Here is an 18,054-nt window from a genome sequence, read left to right on the forward strand (position 1 = left end):
AGATTAATTTGTAACATGGAGGTTTTTGTTCTTGTGTGTGTGTGTGTGTGTGTGTGTTGATCTAGATAATTTATGGCTCCAACCCCCATTTGCCACAGTAACTATTTTAATGAGTAAGATAGCAAGCACATGACAAAATCACACAGCTTAATGATTTAATGAAAGAAAACACTTATTGATTATATTGATATTTAAATCATACTTTTATCTGAAAAATATTCCCACATTACTTTGGCTGTACGTATACTATCAGTATAAACTACTGAGTAGTTTTATTTATACCAAAATGTCATATTTTATAATCTCTTCATGAGCTGCAAGTTCAGTAGTTTTTTTTCTTTGAACTGTAGCCTAGCACAACTACACATAAGTATGTGAGAGAAGTACCTCAAATCTATACTTTAGTACAGTACAGTACTTAGCCTTACAATATTGTACTGATTTTCCACCACTGACTGCTTGTAGAGGCATGGATACATTCATTTTTATGTATGTGAAAAAAGACAGAAACTACATTTTGGTTTAATTTACAAGGTGATCAACAGCAGATTTTATTACATGCTTGATTCAAGGTTAAGGTCAAGTTCACTGTCAAGAAAAAAGAGGTGTCACAGTCTTGTGGATTACAGTTCGTCATCAGAAATTTCGAAGTCACTGTCATAGTCATCAGCTGACAGTTTGTTTAAAAAGTTGAGGTTCTCTGCTCCAGACAAAACTTGCAGGTTTTTCTCATTTCTCTGATTTTACGTTGCTTTCTGTGGATGACGCTCTGCAGACCTTTCAAACCCTCTTCACTTAGGTCACATTACGAATCTTAAAAGAAGAATGAAATAACAAAATCACATTAAGCCTCCCTTAGAAACTTTATAAACAGTCATCATTGTTGCATATGTTTAATAGGGCTGCCCTCTAATACTAACGCACAAATGTTAGTCTTTCATAAAAGTCATTGTCCTAATTTGGATTGGTTATACAGTTGCAGAAAAAAACCCCAAACATACTACACAGCACGTGGTGAGTCACGGACAGATATTCTTGATGATACGGCTGGTCCCTATTACATAGTAATTACATATGTGGGGACAGGTAATTCAAAATTGGAACATTGAAAGAGTTTCAAGGACATCTCCAAGAAAGCAAGATTGCCAACTTTCAGCTACCAATTGGATAGAGATTTTGGAAAAGTGTAATGATGGCTCATACAGCTACATCCACTTATGATACAATAAAATATGTTTTCATTACTAGGCTACTTTTTACTTTAATGATTCGAGAAGGACACGTCCTCTATTTAGTTATAGGAATATGGTATTTAGTAAAAATCAGACTCTTACTAACAGTTAAGTAAAGATAGTCTAACAGTTATGATGGCTAAAAGAACTTATAACATTCTTTCTCAGCCCTGGAACTGGAACTGAGTATTTTGTGAGTCCATTTTCCAGGAAAATCATTGGTCAGGGGCAACCCTATTCTTACGTTTGTGCCATATATTACAAATACATACTTTTCAGTGTCTTACTGGTAAACATGCAGGACAGTTCTCTGAGGGTATCAGCACGAGTTGAAAGATATTTCCAATGGTTGTCCATCTCTGTAACAAAAATCAAGAGTCTGGAACGCATGAGAAAAACTTATGTCATACATCAACCTTCAAAGAATCTTTAAAATCATATGGAGTTGCAGACTGACATTTGAGGCATTGTGGGTAATGTGTCAGTATGTATAAGAATTGTAAGAAGACTAGTGTACATACCACTGTGTGGTAGCTGCCATGGCCAAGCTGTCTCACCAGACAAAATGGTTTCCAAGCACAGAGTTTCAGTGTTTGGAACCATTCTGTTGTATTTCTCTACAACTGATGTCAGGATCCCCTTCTCCTCCCTGATCTTGCAGCGGATCCTGGCAGGACCTTTGTTACCATCTGTATCTTTATAGAGACGCTGGGAACGTCTCTTGAAACTCGCCACCAGCATCTCAATTCTGCTGGTCAAGGCATCAACATCATTTGTGGATGTTGTTGATGTTACTGAGAAGAAATGTTTAGGAAAAATTACAATAACAGTAACAATTAAAATTATTCATGACTAAATGCATTACTAGTAATATGTGTATGTATACCTATACAGTATATATACACTAGTCATTTCCTGACCGTCTGCCCACTCCTTTACATCATTGAACCTGTTATGAGAGTAAGGCCGGAGTCAGATGCAGGATAACAAGGCTTTATTAGCTCAAGATACTCCACAGAGTCATACAGGGAAAAACCACAATAATAGCAAAACAGGCTCGAGCGCTCGGCCGCGAAAATAATTAGGGGAAAAAACAATGGATACAGAGAAACTCATTCATGTAAACGGTCTGCTAATCCAGAGGCCGATGCCAACTCACTCACGTAGAGAAGAAGTTCGTAAATCCAGAGGCCGTTGCCAACTCACTCATGTAGAGAAAAGTTCGTTAATCCAGAGGCCGTTGCCAACTCACTCAAGTAGAGAAAAGTTCGTTAATCCAGAGGCCGTTGCCAACTCACTCACGTAGAGAAGAAGTTCGTAAATCCAGAGGCCGTTGCCAACTCACTCACGTAGAGAAGAAGTCTGTGAAAAGCTCCGTGAAACACGCCCCGAAGTGAGAATCCGTGAAAGGGTTTGTACCACAACCTCGAAAGGTGAATCCGTGAGAAAATCTGAGTTCACATCCCCGAAAAGAGACTCCGTGAGAAACTCTGAGCCACTAGCCTGAAAAGAGCCACTGTGATGTAACGCCGAGGATGAATGGTGACCCTCCCGAACCGGACCCGGAAAAGAGCGGGGTCCTCCATGAGAGAGAGAGAGAGAGCGAGAACTCCTCCGGTGAGGGTGAGAAGCGGTAGCCTCCGGGCGTCCAGGGAAATAACTCCACTCAGCCAGCCAAAAGAAAACCCGAACTCGCCAGACCTGCGCCGCTCTGGGGAAACAGTGGGACACCGAGCAGGGCGCAAAGAGCTCTGGAGCCTGAACGAACAAAACACAATTTAGAGACAAGACAAGACTAGATCAAACGACAAGACTAGAACGCTAACAATCAAAGTCAGCGAGAAGTAACTAACGGACTGACAAGGAAGCAAGAGAATGCAGGAGGTTAAATACAGAAAGACTAGATAGCGGGAGTGGAAACCGGTGTGAGGAGATTAGCATGAGTGAGAACAGGTGTGTCGTGAAGAGGATAATGAGGGAGGCAGAGTCTAAACAGAAACCCCCAGCACGTGGCGAGCTGTCAAACTCTCCAAACTGTGCTAGACAAACACTAACAAGCAAAAGACAGGACAAAACAAACAGGTGCTCAGACCCGGGACCTGACAGAACCAGTCTTCCAATTGGCTCTCTGTTACTGCCAGTTCGACTTTTATAGACTCTAGGTTTTGCAACTGGCTTTGCAGAGCTTTTGTGGTCTGCAATGGCAAGCAATCACAGATAGTACAAAATCAAGAACCAAATGTTCAATGCACAGCTTCAAACACTAATAACATTAATTACTGAACATCTAAAACAAATTCTACTGATGTTATTACCTTCTGATAATGGCGGGTCAGTGTGGTGGCCAAATTGTTTAACTTTTGCTGATTCCAGCGCATGGCCATGAGTGTCAGCATGTCTGTGCGTCCTGCAAACACAGAGAATATCATGTTACCATATTTTCCCTACTTATTATGATAATGATGTAACTAGGGCAGTGCGTGGTCATTTTACCTGCTTTGGACATGTGTTTTGTGGTCACTGCAATCCTTGACAGGAAAGCATTGCACTGTTCCACCTCCTCCCCTAGTGTCAAACCAGCCCCATCCTGATATGCCCCACTCCATTTCACCTGATTTCAGGAATAATAAAAAAATATTAATAATAATGCTGAGAAAGTTTTGACATTCATTTCAAACAGTTCAGTTTTGGTAATCACATAGCAAAGTTCACCTACCTCGCATTTAAAATCATGGGCTTTGGCATGGAATACTGAAAGGAAGGGCTTCATGTTAAGAAGGTGATGGAGCTCTGGACAGCTTTTTGCAACTCTTTGGAGGTAGGGCCAATATTTGCAGGTCACACCCATACAAAAAAAGTGATTTGCCTACTGGCCAGCTTTTCTTGCAGGTACAGGGGATAGGCAAAAATTTCACCCCTGTACATATTTAAAGCACAGAGCAGCACTCCGTGTCGACACACCGCAAGCTCCCAATCCCTCCTCGTCTACCTTGCTTGCAGATCTTTGGGAGGTCTCTCTGGCTGCTGACCACTCCCCTCCACAAACACCTCTTCCACCGACCTATAATATGGAAAATGGTTGATGAAAATAAGACTCTCCTAAACAAACTCTTCAGTAGGAGGTAAGTGTAGTCCTGTATATAGTCTAATCGTCTGCGATTTTACATGTTTGGATGTCTTGTGAATGTAGTCCACAAATCTTGTCACAGCTTCATCCTTAGCTATAAAGACGTCTTCAAAGATGGCCTGTTCTTTAGATCTAAAAATAATAATAATAAAAAATACAGAACAGGTACACAAAAGTTCATGATACCTTGTAATCTATTTTACTTGGTGCACATGAGATATCTTTTCTTATTAATATTGTTTCAACTGTGTGATATTATACACAATTTGAAATACCTAGCTGCATTCTTAAAACGGTAATGTTTGCGGTTTCCACCTACTGAAACTGCCAGCATATCCGGGGTGCACGCAGGACAGATGAAGGTCTCTTCCTTGCAGATTTTGTCCACCTCATATCGCACATCCTCCCACTCAAAACATTTTTTCTGAAAACTGTCAGTGGTGATCTTGCCAGTCTATTAAAATTAAGGAAATCAACAGCTAATAATAATGCACAACAAATACATTAGCATCAAACAGTGTTTCATCCCACAATACAAAGAGATTAACAATACTGTAGGATAAATAAATTCAAAGACGGACTACCTGTCACATAAATGCTAAATTTACAATACTTGGTATTTAATGCTAAACTTACATCACATGACAGCAGTTTGAAGTTATGGCTGCACTCAGTGACTTTGATTGGAGGTAGCTGGGTGGGTGTTGTAGGGAGTGGGGGGGCTTGTTGGTTGTGGTTCGGGGCGTTTCATTTGTTGGGACTGTGTGGGTCAGGTCTGGTTGGTCTTGTTTTGTGGTCGATGTCGGACAACAGAGGAATAAAGTTAATTATGCCATTACTACTTTTACCTGGTTGTTCCTCTGTTGTCTGTTGTTGATCGCGGAATGGGACCGGGTTGGACCTGCACGGTTTCGGCGGGTGGGGCTTCCTGGGTCGCGGCTCGTGGGCTCTCCCTGTTCTTCGTGGACGTTGCTCGGTGGCTTTGGTCGGGGTCACTGATTGCAGCTATGACACGTCAGAGGAGATCTGGCCCTCCCGGCTGAGCCTGGTTTCTCCCGAGTTTTTTTTTTCTCCATTATTCATCATTGGAGTTTGGGTTCCTCGCCACAGCAGAGCAGTGCAGTGTTGGCTTGCTCACCGGGAGACTGCATTTATTTATTTATTTATTCATTTATTTATTAGATATTTATTATAATGATCTTGCTTGGTCTATAAACACCATGCACTGTGCTGTGTTTTACCTTTCTGTGTTTTTCTTATTTGCTCCTGTAAAGCTGCTTTGGAACAATGCACATTGTGAAAAGCGCTATATAAATAAAATTGAATTGAATTGAATTGAATAAATTCAAAACTCACACGACCAAAGCGGACAGTTCGCTGATCGAGCATTCTTACAAATGCTTGGTGCTGCCATCTTCATTTCTTCAAATGAGAAAACATAAATTGTGGCAAAGTGAAGGGTCACAGGCCAGTAGTCACCTCGATTGAGGTCGACCACTCCAGCAGCCGAAGTGGCTTGGCATGCCTCATAATTCAACTCAGGCATGCTTAGATCATATCGTCCTGGAAAAATCAAAAACACATCCACTTTAACGTAAACCTTATACGAGTAATCAGGGTTTGGATTCTTTAAACAATTTTTACATTACTTTGTATACTTTTTAAATATTACTCAGAAGTCATTTGTAGATTTACATTCAGACCTGTGCAAAACTTATAGGAGTAGAGCATGTATAGATTTCTATCTTCACACCCTTACCATTCATTGTGATCACAGCAACAGTCTTCTCTGGGCTGACCCTCAATGACAACCACAAATTTTGTCAGGAATCTAAACACAGGTACTGAAAAAGATCAAACATGTGAATTAAGATCATTTGTATTGACTGAGTAATATAACAGTGTAATGGTTCAATGGTAATGAAGGGCTTTGCTCAAAAAGTATAGAAGAGATGCTCAAAAAGCTTCAATTAAATATGAAACAATAAGACACAAAAAGGCATTATTTAAATAGTAAATCTTATGAGGCCTAACGATTCTCAGAATTATATGTATGTTGTACACTCACAAACCAGAACTTACCAGAACCAGAAAACACACCAATCTGGCCACACTGTTCTTCATCTGAACATTTATAAATGGCTAAAGTGTTGTGTAGCCGAGTCAGTAGGGGGTGCTGTTGGACTGTCACTGCATGCGATAGCAGTTGTAGAAGGAGCGTTGGACCTGTTATATACGCCGCCTCTGTGGCCGTAAGTCATACATTGGCGTGCTGGTGGTGGTTGGTCTCTGGAATAAGTTGGCGGCGGTAGGTCTTTTAAAAGAGTCTGGTTGTTTGGTTTATATTTGTGATGGTACATGGTTGGTTTTATGACTGTGTTTGTGGTAGTTATCGAGCCGATCTGGGTGCGTGTATGCTACAAGTGGTGGACTGCTTATACAGCCATTGGAAAAGTGGTGGACATTAAATCCACGGTATGTGAATGTGGGGATGGAATATGCTGCACACTGGTTTTATACACAGTTACGTGTTTCGTGACTGTGTATTTGCATCTCAAAGATTTCGTCCGCTTAGACTATCGGATCGACGAGTGATATTGAGAGTGGCTCAGCGTGTGGCGAGGAACGCCAGATCGCTGTACTTTCCCTCTTCAGAATGGCGCATGCCCTTAAGAGCATAAAAATAAAAATAAAGCTCTTAAGTTTTGTATTGTAGATTTTTATACTGGTTTTGTAATAAAGAAATGAATGTTTTAATTGTTTAAATTGAAAAATGTTATAAGATGTGGTGGTATGAGGGTGTGGTGGAGTATGGGTTTTATTGTAATGTTTTTTTCATTGCAGAGTTATGTGTGCTTTTGAAGTGTTGATCACTGTTTTCCCTACCTAAGTTTTGGTTATGTTTACTTTTACTTTTATATATTTGTTTATTGTATTAGTTTGATATTTTGTTTGATTGTCGGCCCATGACCACTTTATTATACTGCTTCTTTATTGGATGTGTCCGTGCACTGACTGAGCCATAATTTATATCTGCCCTGCATATAGTGACTAGGAGAAACACACTTATTCTTATTTTGGGCGTGATGTGGCAGTGATATGTATACACTGATTTGTGTTTGCGTATTGGTGTGACGTTTGGTTTCTTTTGCTTTATTATTCTCTGAAGATACTATATTTGCCTAGGCGACTGTGGCTGGTGTTTGTGCAAGGTCAGACCAATCTGATATCAGTAAATAAAGATTTATGTCTGACTATAATACTCTGCTATATCCATTCATTTACTTGAGTGACTGTGTGGGGAACTCATCTGGGAACTCCTACCCGAATCTAAATTGGAGTGGCGTAGTCTTGGGTGGTTGTATATAATAACCCGCTCTGTTACAGTTGTTTATCGAGCTAACTGACTGTAATATAGGTAACTGAACACACATAATAATTAAAAATCATACAATCTCCTATGATATTATCTTGCATGATTGTTAGATTTAATTTCCGCATAAATGAATACAAGCCCACAAAATAAAGAATTAAGTTGTTAAGCTCACTGAATACATTGCTGGCTATATAGGAGCAAGGGATTCCTTCTGGCTATTCCTGGGAGGAGGGGATTTCTTCTAAGCTAAACATTCTTTGTCCGAACTGTGTTGTGGAAAAATTTCAGTCTTGTAGTTCAAAAAATCTCTCAGACTAAGAAGGTCCGGATGTTGAGGAGTTAACTTTATTTGCTCGAGTCAAACAAAGTGAGATGTTCAAAGTCATCTAAAAACCAAGTGTTTTCAGTCTACAGTTATAGTAAAGCTTCTGAAAGGTGGTCCTCTCCAAAACCAATCAGGTATTTTCCCGTTATCTCTTATTTTTATTAACCAATTGTTAATTGTCTGCCACCAATAAGTCCCAGGTAACAAGGTACGTATCTAATGGTGGTACGCTGGTTATTACATCATTTTTAAAATAATTTGCATACAATGGTTACTACACGAGACCACCAAACAAGCCATGGTCTCCATACGAGACGGCGTGGCGTCCGTGCGTAATCATGGTTACTTGTAAACAGTGGAAAATCCCCAGGTTTTAGAGAGAACACAACAGGCTTCAAACGTTAGGCCTCTAAAAACATCACTGGATTTTACCTTGTTTCATTGTGCTCAAATGTGCTTTAAACATTCATAAAGTGACATTAAGTGCATTTATATGAACAATCATTGGTTACAGGTACAGATTGTGTCATTAAATCATCAATTCTTCTTCAAATAATCAAATTATCATCATAAACCTACTTATATGTAATTATTCTTATTGACTATGATTTCAGATCAACCCATCTATGTACTAATGTTCCTATGAATACTTCTGAATACTTTTTAGGTATTTTATCAAGTGCATTTATAACTGTGGTGAAAGACAGTGCTCAATACATGTAAAAAACATCTATATGTGCCCAGACAGTGCTCAATACATGTAAAAAACATCTATATGTGCCCAGAAATTACACAATAACTGCTATACCTTATTTGGTCATTCTGTGAATCCCTGGACATATGAAACCTGCCAGATGTCTTTTGGCACCGTATATAAAGACTTGTAGTTTCTAAAATAAATGAGTTCAAAAGCTTGATGCCTCTCTGTGTCTTGTTTTTGTGCTCCCAGATCTGCAGAAGAATTCTCTCACAACATCCAACCTATTTATGATTTGATTTTACTGGTGATCCAAAACAAAGAAATTTAGTGTTCGTAAGGAACCAGAAATTTAACAATGATTATATGTGGAAAAAGGATACAAGCTTGAATTTAATAAGATAACTTAACTTCGCCAGCCTATACACATGTGCTGCAGCACGTTATATTTTTTATAATATCTGCTGTCATTTACTGCGTAGCGAAATTGCTACCATGCAATTCTAAAGGTTCTCAACACAACTTCTTGACCTGATTAAACAGTTTTGTTCCGTAAGTGTAATGATTGTTCCAATCTGTGTTAATTAACTGTTCTACTTAACGTTACCTAGTGGGAAATCGCAGTGGACCTTGGGATCGCGCCTTACAATGACGTCAGCACCACAGTACTGCACTTTGATATCAGGCAACGAGTGGTTTTTAAAACAAAAATCATTTAAATATTACCTGGGGGCCGCCAATTGACTCACCACACTGCCATAACTAATTTATTGTAGCCTTTTCTTTTTTATTCCTATTTATCTTAGTCTCGACCCGTACACACTGCGGTCTGCTTCCCTGCATGTCAAATGTCAACGCCGCGGGCTCGGGTCAGAAGTCTATGGAAATCCCTGCAAGTAAAAACATGACGCCAAAGATCCTCCTGACCAAGCTTCAATATGTGACGAGTTGGGAGTGAGAACGTGTTGCCTTTCTATGTATCCGTACTGTAAATCCACGAATAGACGTACATCAAGAAACCCGGCAGGGGCAGGCTTGACCGAGCGTTTGCAGATGACGGTTCATTTGACCACAGTAAATTCAAGGCTTTGGAGGAATTGTGTCTGATCGTGTAGATGGGAGTGCTGCTTACTATTTGGGGTATGAGGGGTGGATAGTGCCATGGATTACCTACCGAAGGAGACAGTCGTGTACTTTGACGTGAGCGGAGGGGTACGTCGCCACAACAGACACGTGGCTCTAACGTCATGGATAAGTACGTCGTCACAAGAGACGCGTGACTCTAACGTCGCGCATGTACGCTGCCACAATTAATATACATGTTTCCCGCATGATTTTTCTAGCTTTACTTTCCTTATTTTTTATCTTTCTTAACAATAGTGTTAACTTTTTTATCTTACTTACCTGTGTGCTGATGCCATTTAATATTTTCTTGATTATTTATGCAATGATTTGTTATTAATGTAATGTCTGACCATTTTTCTTTCACGCTTGTAAATAGTACAGAGTCAAAGCATTTTGAAATGCTTTAACTAGGGCTGTCAGTAACAATTACTGTTAATCGAGCATCAAAGGATGATTTTGTTTATTTACCTATTCATTTATGCGCAAAAAAGATAGATTTAAGTGACCAATATACTTTAATATTACTTAAATACATAACAATGAGGCAATAATAATTGCTTTAAATAAAGTATTAAAAGTGAGTGATCATATGGTTTTAGTGAACAACATTAAAATGAATTAAGACTGATAAACACATTTTTTTTTGTCTTATGTATTCTAACAAATGCCTGCAGAGGACACCAGCGGCCTATCAAACTTACACTCTCAAAAGCTAATCAGGATGAGGATGGATGCGATTTTAAACTGTTGCGTTGTATTCTTGTCAAAAGTTGTGTGCGTGCCTTTTAAAGTCAGTTTATATTTCCAGTGTGTTTATAATGTTTATGCCTTGCCATTATTCCCGTTTGATAATGGTTTGTTTGTTTGAAATGGATATATTTATTTATATACAGTATATATATATATATATATATATATGCGCATAAAAGTAAGTTTGCAGATCTTGCTTCACGTGTATCTGCCAATTTTATGATTATTTCAACATTTTCGTACAATTTTTTATATTTGATCACTTTCATAATGTTTAATTGCTCCATGAGCGAGTGCTTATTGACGCACGAGGCTGAGCGCTCCGCCTGTTGCCGCAGTTACCGCTAAGTCTGTCAAATTTCAGATGCTAAACATTTTTTTTACTACTGGTGCTGTATCAGCCCATATAACACATTTTCACTTCACTTTATTTCCTTGCTCATTTATATGTGTAATTAATGCTTGCAATGTTTACTGGTTTATATTTATTGAAATTTCTGTGTTTGTGTTATGTTTTTGTCTTATAGAAAACTTATGCAAGGAATTGTAGGAGTTGTTACTTGGGTGGATATACTTGGGATACTCCCGTGCACCATAACCAGACTATCAACTGGAAACATATTTATAAGGCAACAGTGCTAACTCAGCCATTGAAATGAAGACTTACATTTTTTATAGTTTACATGCTGAAAACCGGTTGTCTTACATTAATAGGCCTAAGTTAACCCAAAATCGGTTGCAACAAGGTGAGGTTTCCTGACCCGTACTTACTCTCAGGTCAATGGTTGAAGTTCATGTATGTTGTTCTTTTACAATCCGCAACTTTGTATTAGTGATCATCTTATGTGTGCACATTTTCTCTACAGTTTGTGGTTTTAAAAGCAGTCAATGATGTTCCGAACATCAATAGATTTTGCTCGATATACTACATATTTTAAAAACAATACACTTAATAGTAGAGAATGTCCAGTATACTTGATTACTGGTATACTTCTTACTGTTAAAATCAAAGTGTGGTTTATTTGTCACAATATTGAAAGTGTAGTAGCTTCAACTACAGCAGTGTGCTAATAAGAACTGTCACAATTATGAACATTAAAATAATTATTATATATTCATATAACATGAAATAGACAATGTTAGAACTGAAAGTGCCCTATAAAATGTCAATGCAGGAATTGCATTTCAAAGTCAATTAAAGCTGCAAGCAGCGATGATCGGGCCCTCGCGCAAAAGTGCAACCGCAACCCTGTGCCATCACCACCCATCGGCCTCAGGAACAGTGAACGGTGGGCAACGTGCATATAAGGAGTTACATTATAGATTTTTCCGTGCCATATTTCCTATTGCCAGCTGGTGGCGCTATTACAATAAGAGAAAACTGAAGAAGATATGTGTTCAGGCCAGGACTCTTATAAAACATATGAAGTGTGAGGCCGGTCGGACATTGCGTGCCTGAGTTACTATAGCTTCCTGTTTCATGGCGAAACATCAAACTTTGTCACGCCTCCACAGACACGCCCCTCATGAAAAGTCTGGAACTTGCAATGTATCATCACAAAGGTCTAGGAAGTTATATTATAGAAAGACTTTAATTTATTTACATGTACCAGATTTCCTGTTATTTATTTAAATGTGTCGCATTCCCTTTTGCCAGCTGGTGGCGCTATCGCTAAAAGTGAACACCGACATGGATATGTGTTCAGGCCAGGACTCTTATCAAACATGTGAAGTGTGAGGCTGGTCGGACAGTGTGTGCCTGAGTTACTATAGCTTCCTGTTTCATGGCGAAACATCAAACTTTTTCATGCCGCCACGCACAGGTCCCTCAACTAAAAGTCAGGATCATAAAATGTATCATCACAAAGGTCTGAAGATCATACTGGCTATACTGGTCAAATTTGATGCTGACTTGTTTGAATCTGTATGAGGATTAAATCACAGTTTAAAACATGCTACTTCCTGTTTCCTGCAGGTGGCGCTATAACAGTATCTGAATATTACCATGTAGATGTCTTCAGGCCCGGACTTTTATCAAATGTGTGAAGTGTGAGACTGTTCGAACATTTTGTGCCTGAGATACTATAACTTCCGGTTTCATGGCGAAACATCAAACTTTGTCAGGCCGCCATGGACACGCCCCTCAACAAAAAGTCAGGAACTTGCAATGTATCATCACAAAGGTCTGAAGATCATACTGGCCAAATATATTGCTGACCTGTTTGAATCTCTATGAGTTAATCACAGTTTAAAACATGCCCCTTCCTGTTTCCTGCAGGTGGCGCTATAACTGTATCTGAATATTACCATGTAGATGTCTTCAGGCCAGGACTTTTATCAAATGTGTGAAGTCTGGGTAAAGTCTGGGGCCTGTTGCACATTGTAGGCCTGAGTTACAACAACTTCCTGTTCATGGCGAAACGCCAAACTTTGGATGGGTCACATTCCCCCATGAAAAGTCAGGATCTCCGCAATTTACCTCCGCAAAGGCCTTAAGAGTAGAATGACATGAAGATGATGTTGATCGGATTAAAACTCTAGGAGGAGTTCGCTAAAGTACGACGACTGGAAATTGAAACAAATTACAAAATTGCACAGGAAATCAAAAATAACGGACTTCCTGTTGGGTTTAGAGATATGCTCCAAGAGACTTTTCTTAATGATTCGGGGAGTTCTATCAACCTACCAAATTTGGTGCATGTACGTATTGCGTAGTGGCCTGGGCAGTTCTAGGTGGCGCTAGCGAGCCATTTTGCCACGCCTAATTTTAAAACCCATATCAGACATACATTTTTGCAAGGTCTGATGCGTGTGCAAATTATTGTGAGTTTTTGAGCATGTTTAGGCCTTCAAATTAGCGATCGAAGAAGAAGAAGAAGAAGAAGAATAAACAACAGAAACAAAAGGGCTCTGCACTACGGTGCAAGCCGGTGGCTTGCTACTCCGTGCTCGGGCCCTAATAATAATTAAAGCTGCGAGCAGTGATGATCGGGCCCTCGCCGAAAGTGCCACCGCAACCCGATTGCATAAGGAAAACAGCGAATGGTAGGTGATAAAATGAATGCATGCGAATTATAGTAGGATTTGTTATTTATTTAAACGCGTCACATTCCCTTTTTCCAGCTGGTGGCGCTATTGCTATAAGTGAACACTGACATGGATATGTGTTCAGGCCATGACTCTTATCAAACATGTGAAGTGTGAGGCCGGTCAGACATTGTGTGCCTGAGTTACTCTAGCTTCCTGTTTCATGGCGAAACATCAAACTTTGTCACGCCTCCACGGACACGCCCCTCAACGAAAAGTCAGGAACTTGCAATGTATCGTCACAAAGGTCTAGGAAGTTATATTATAGAAAGACTTTAATTTATTTACATGTACCAGATTTCCTGTTATTTATTTAAATGTGTCACATTCCCTTTTGCCAGCTGGTGGCGCTATTGCTATAAGTGAACACTGACATGGATATGTGTAATCGTAGGCGATAAAATTAATGCAGGCGAATTATAGTTGGATTTGTTATTTATTTAAATGTGTTACATTCCCTTTAGCATAGCTTCCTGTTTCATGGCGAAACATCAAACTGTGTCAGGCCGCCACAGACACGCCCCTCAAAGAAAAGTTAGGATCTTGAAATGTATCGTCACAAAGGTCTGAAGATCATACTGGCCAAATATGATGCTGACTTGTTTGAATCTGTATGAGGAGTAAATCTGTCATGGTTCTGCCTCATCTTGTCTTGCTTTTCTTGAGCTAGTGGCAGAACCATGACAGAACCTCTTGTTTCATGTGTCACGATCAAAGAGGGAGAAGAACACAGAAACAATAGGGCTCTGCACTGCGGTGCAAGCCTGCAGCTTGCTCCTTCGTGCTCGGGCCCTAATAATAAACAACACAGAAACAAAAGGGCTCTGCACTACGGTGCAAGCCGGTGGCTTGCTCCTCCGTGCTCGGGCCCTAATAATAATAATAATAATAAACAACACAGAAACAAAAGGGCTCTGCACTACGGTGCAAGCCGGTGGCTTGCTCCTCCGTGCTCGGGCCCTAATAATAATAATAATAATAAACAACACAGAAACAAAAGTGCTCTGCACTACGGTGCAAGCCGGTGGCTTGCTCCTCCGTGCTCGGGCCCTAATAAACAACACAGAAACAAAAGGGCTCTGCACTACGGTGCAAGCCGGTGGTTTGCTCCTCCGTGCTCGGGCCCTAATAAAAACATCTAATAGAACCAGTAAAGAAAACACCCAGTAGAGTAACTGAAATGCTACTCGTTCTCCTCTTTGAGTGAGAATTTTATGCGTAAATTGTTACACTGTCAGAAGCTGGACTTCGAGTTCGCTGTTGATGGCTTCAGGGATCACAGCATCTTCTTCATCTGGAAAGATAGAGGACAGTATGATCGTGAGAAAACTTAATACTTATGCCAAAAAGGATTCGCCATACTACATGATTTATGAATAATTTACAGCATTTAATTGAACATTTAATTTGTGGATATGTTAGACCAGCTGACTGCACTTTGGACAAATTAATTGAGCAGAAAGGGTCATATATACCATATACATTTTAAAGGCCCACTGTCCTGCAAAGTTTAGCTTCAACCTTAATCAAACACCTGAACCAGCTACCAAAATGCACGTTATTGGAGGAAAAAAGTTTATTAATTTTATTGTTACTTTAAAAGCAATAGCCTAGTATCAGATTTATTGAAATTACTGTCTGCTAAATAAAACATTACACAGAAAAAAACATTACAAAATTACAAAAATGAAATGAATTATACAATGTGGACACATCTCATCATAAATAAAAATATGAGACACTATTTGATATTTGAAAATAGCCTTAAATGTTTCGCATACTTAATATTTCCATATTGACATAGTATTTTTTCCAACTATGGATGTCAATGGTGACCAAAAACTGTTTTATTACCAAAATCCTCAAAATATATTTTTATATGTTCCACACAAGAAAGATAATTATAAAGATGTGGAACATTGAGGGTGAATAGTTGATGACAATTTTCATTTTGTAGTGAAATATCCATTTAAACGATTACTTATCCAATTTCTCCCTCTAGTGGGCAACGTTTATACCACAGCCTCAATCTTTCATTTAAGTAGCTGATGATATGGATCAGGGGTTCTCAACTACACTTTCCTGCAACCCCTTTAGCTCCATTCTTGATTAAACTGACCAACCTGCAACTTTTTATAATAATCCTAAAGACATTGATTGTGTACTGCAGTTGTATTTGATTAAAATTGGAGCTAAACTCTACAGGAAAATGTACCTCAAGAGCCAGAGCTGAGAAACCTTGGTTTAGAATTTGCTGTTCTACTCCTGGGCATCAGAAATTCATACATATTTTTTAATTCCCACTCTTTTTGGACAGAAGTGACCATATTAGTAGCCTATTGCTTTATTGTAATAAATTAAATATATAAAATGTATATTGTTTATACAACCTAATTTCTACCATCACCATTTATACTTTTTGTAACCTCTTATCTAAATAAATAAACTACATACGTGGAAACGAAGAATGTTTGCTTAGAAGAACTTGTTCTCCATTTTGTTGAAAAAATTTAGAATTAAGTCAAAATCGCGAGAAAAGACTCCTAAAGACTATAGCCAACATGATTCCTACTATATTAGTCAATGATATCCCAGAAATGTCAGTTGCTAACATTTTTCCAAATATATTTCTTTAAAAATAAATTTATACTGGTTTGTAACAACATGAAAGTGAGTAAATGATGACAGAATTTTCATTTTTGGGTGCACTATCCTTATCCCTGTTTCATGATTTGATATACAGTACTGTGCAAAAGTCTAAAAGTCCAAGTTAGTATTTTAACCCCCCCCCAAATGGTTTGAAACAGGTTATTTGTATCTTTTGCTGTACTGTGTCAGTGTGAAATTTCAGTTTACATTTCCAAACATTCCTTTTGCCATTATTTGTAATAATACAGTGAGTTTTTTGAATGCACAAGAAGTGTGAATAAACAAAGTTTCCTACTGACACACTACAGCAAAGCATGAGTAACTGACTTGAAACATGTTTTGGGGTGAAAATACTAACATGCCTAAGACTTTTGCACAGTACTGTAAATGTAATATCTGAGCCCTGGTGCAACACTGGTAGAGAATCAGTGCTGTACAGAACACAAGTAAAGAAGAAAACTGCAGTACGTTGGCCCATCTCACCATAGATTCAGTCAAATTTGTAGTAATTGAATCTTCCACCTGATGGCAGTGCTAAATAATTTAAGAGGATTCAATTATAGTACCATCAATTAACAGAATTAATCATCCTATCAGTTCCTTTATTACAGCTTAAAGAATATAAAAGTTGTTGTTGCCCTAATAATTTTTATTTAATATTTTTTACATCTATCCAACCACTCTTGGTGTCTTATATAGTGCATTGCATTTGCCATCAGAAGAGATATATAAAATAGTGGTAGGAGACATGAACTAGAGATTGTTTTTAAAAACTCAATCCTTCTTGCCTCCATCAGCAGAATTTGGACTGTAGCCCTGGGCAAGTTTCTTTCGCTTATAACTTCGTTGTTTATAAAAGAAAAGATAATGCATAGTGTTCTCTACTGGAAATGTGTGTTTAAAAAAATATTAACAGAAACACAGAAGACAGAAACACAGAAGACTTATACTGTATAAATCCAAACGCAGACCACAGGGCTATGCCAAAAATGAATTCATGTCTTGATGCTAAGAAAAGTAAATAGTTTACAGAACATTATCAAACATGTCTAGATATACAGGTATGTTAATCCCCGGGATAAGATGAATAAGTATGTAAAAGCAATTGGCCCTAAATGCAGACTTTGTGTCTTTTTCTTTTGCACTTTTCCTTTTGGGTATACGGTTGTGTTTGCTGTAGGTATGTACTGTACATATTTTCACATTCTAATACACAACGTTGGTTAGAAATATCAGTGATGTTATACCCCGTGTGGTATTACATTTCGCTCACTTGCATCTCTCTACATACTGTATAATAGGCTAATGGAATGACAACGGAATCTGGCTTGACTTGATTTTGACATGTATACCAGCTTGAAAATGTGTGCATCATTATTGACTTGTACTTGTACTGGTACAACAATCACAACAACAATAATAAACAACTAACCAGATAAATACAAATGCATCCTAGTAATGATCCTAGTTTCTATGAATAAGTTGTTTCATTTATAAGCAATTTCAATTGGCCATATTAATAAAGCCATGATGAATAAAAATGATAAAAAATACAAAACAGTGAGATGCTGTGTTTCGTTTTGTTGAAAACTTAAACAGTATTAACTATCGATGTGTCGCATTGATGGGAATCATACAAAGGGCATTATCAGCAGCACCTCACCAAAAGGCATCTTTCACCCAGGA

At 38.6% G+C, this 18,054-nt stretch overlaps 1 protein-coding gene and 1 long non-coding RNA gene across 3 annotated transcripts in view; one reads left to right on the top strand and one right to left on the bottom strand.

Moving 5' to 3' along the window:
- The window catches only part of LOC130561722 (fucolectin-like), a 66,970-nt gene that overhangs the window by 35,608 nt on the left and 13,308 nt on the right, over positions 1-18,054 (bottom strand). The window lies entirely within an intron of this gene.
- On the top strand, positions 12,043-14,560 carry LOC130561754 (uncharacterized). Its single transcript, XR_008963860.1, has 3 exons — positions 12,043-12,500; positions 12,608-13,677; positions 13,756-14,560. It is a non-coding gene; the product is annotated as an uncharacterized LOC130561754 (long non-coding RNA).

The sequence above is a fragment of the Triplophysa rosa genome, linkage group LG1 (assembly GCF_024868665.1).
Source record: "Triplophysa rosa linkage group LG1, Trosa_1v2, whole genome shotgun sequence".
Classification (NCBI taxonomy): Eukaryota; Metazoa; Chordata; class Actinopteri; order Cypriniformes; family Nemacheilidae; genus Triplophysa; species Triplophysa rosa.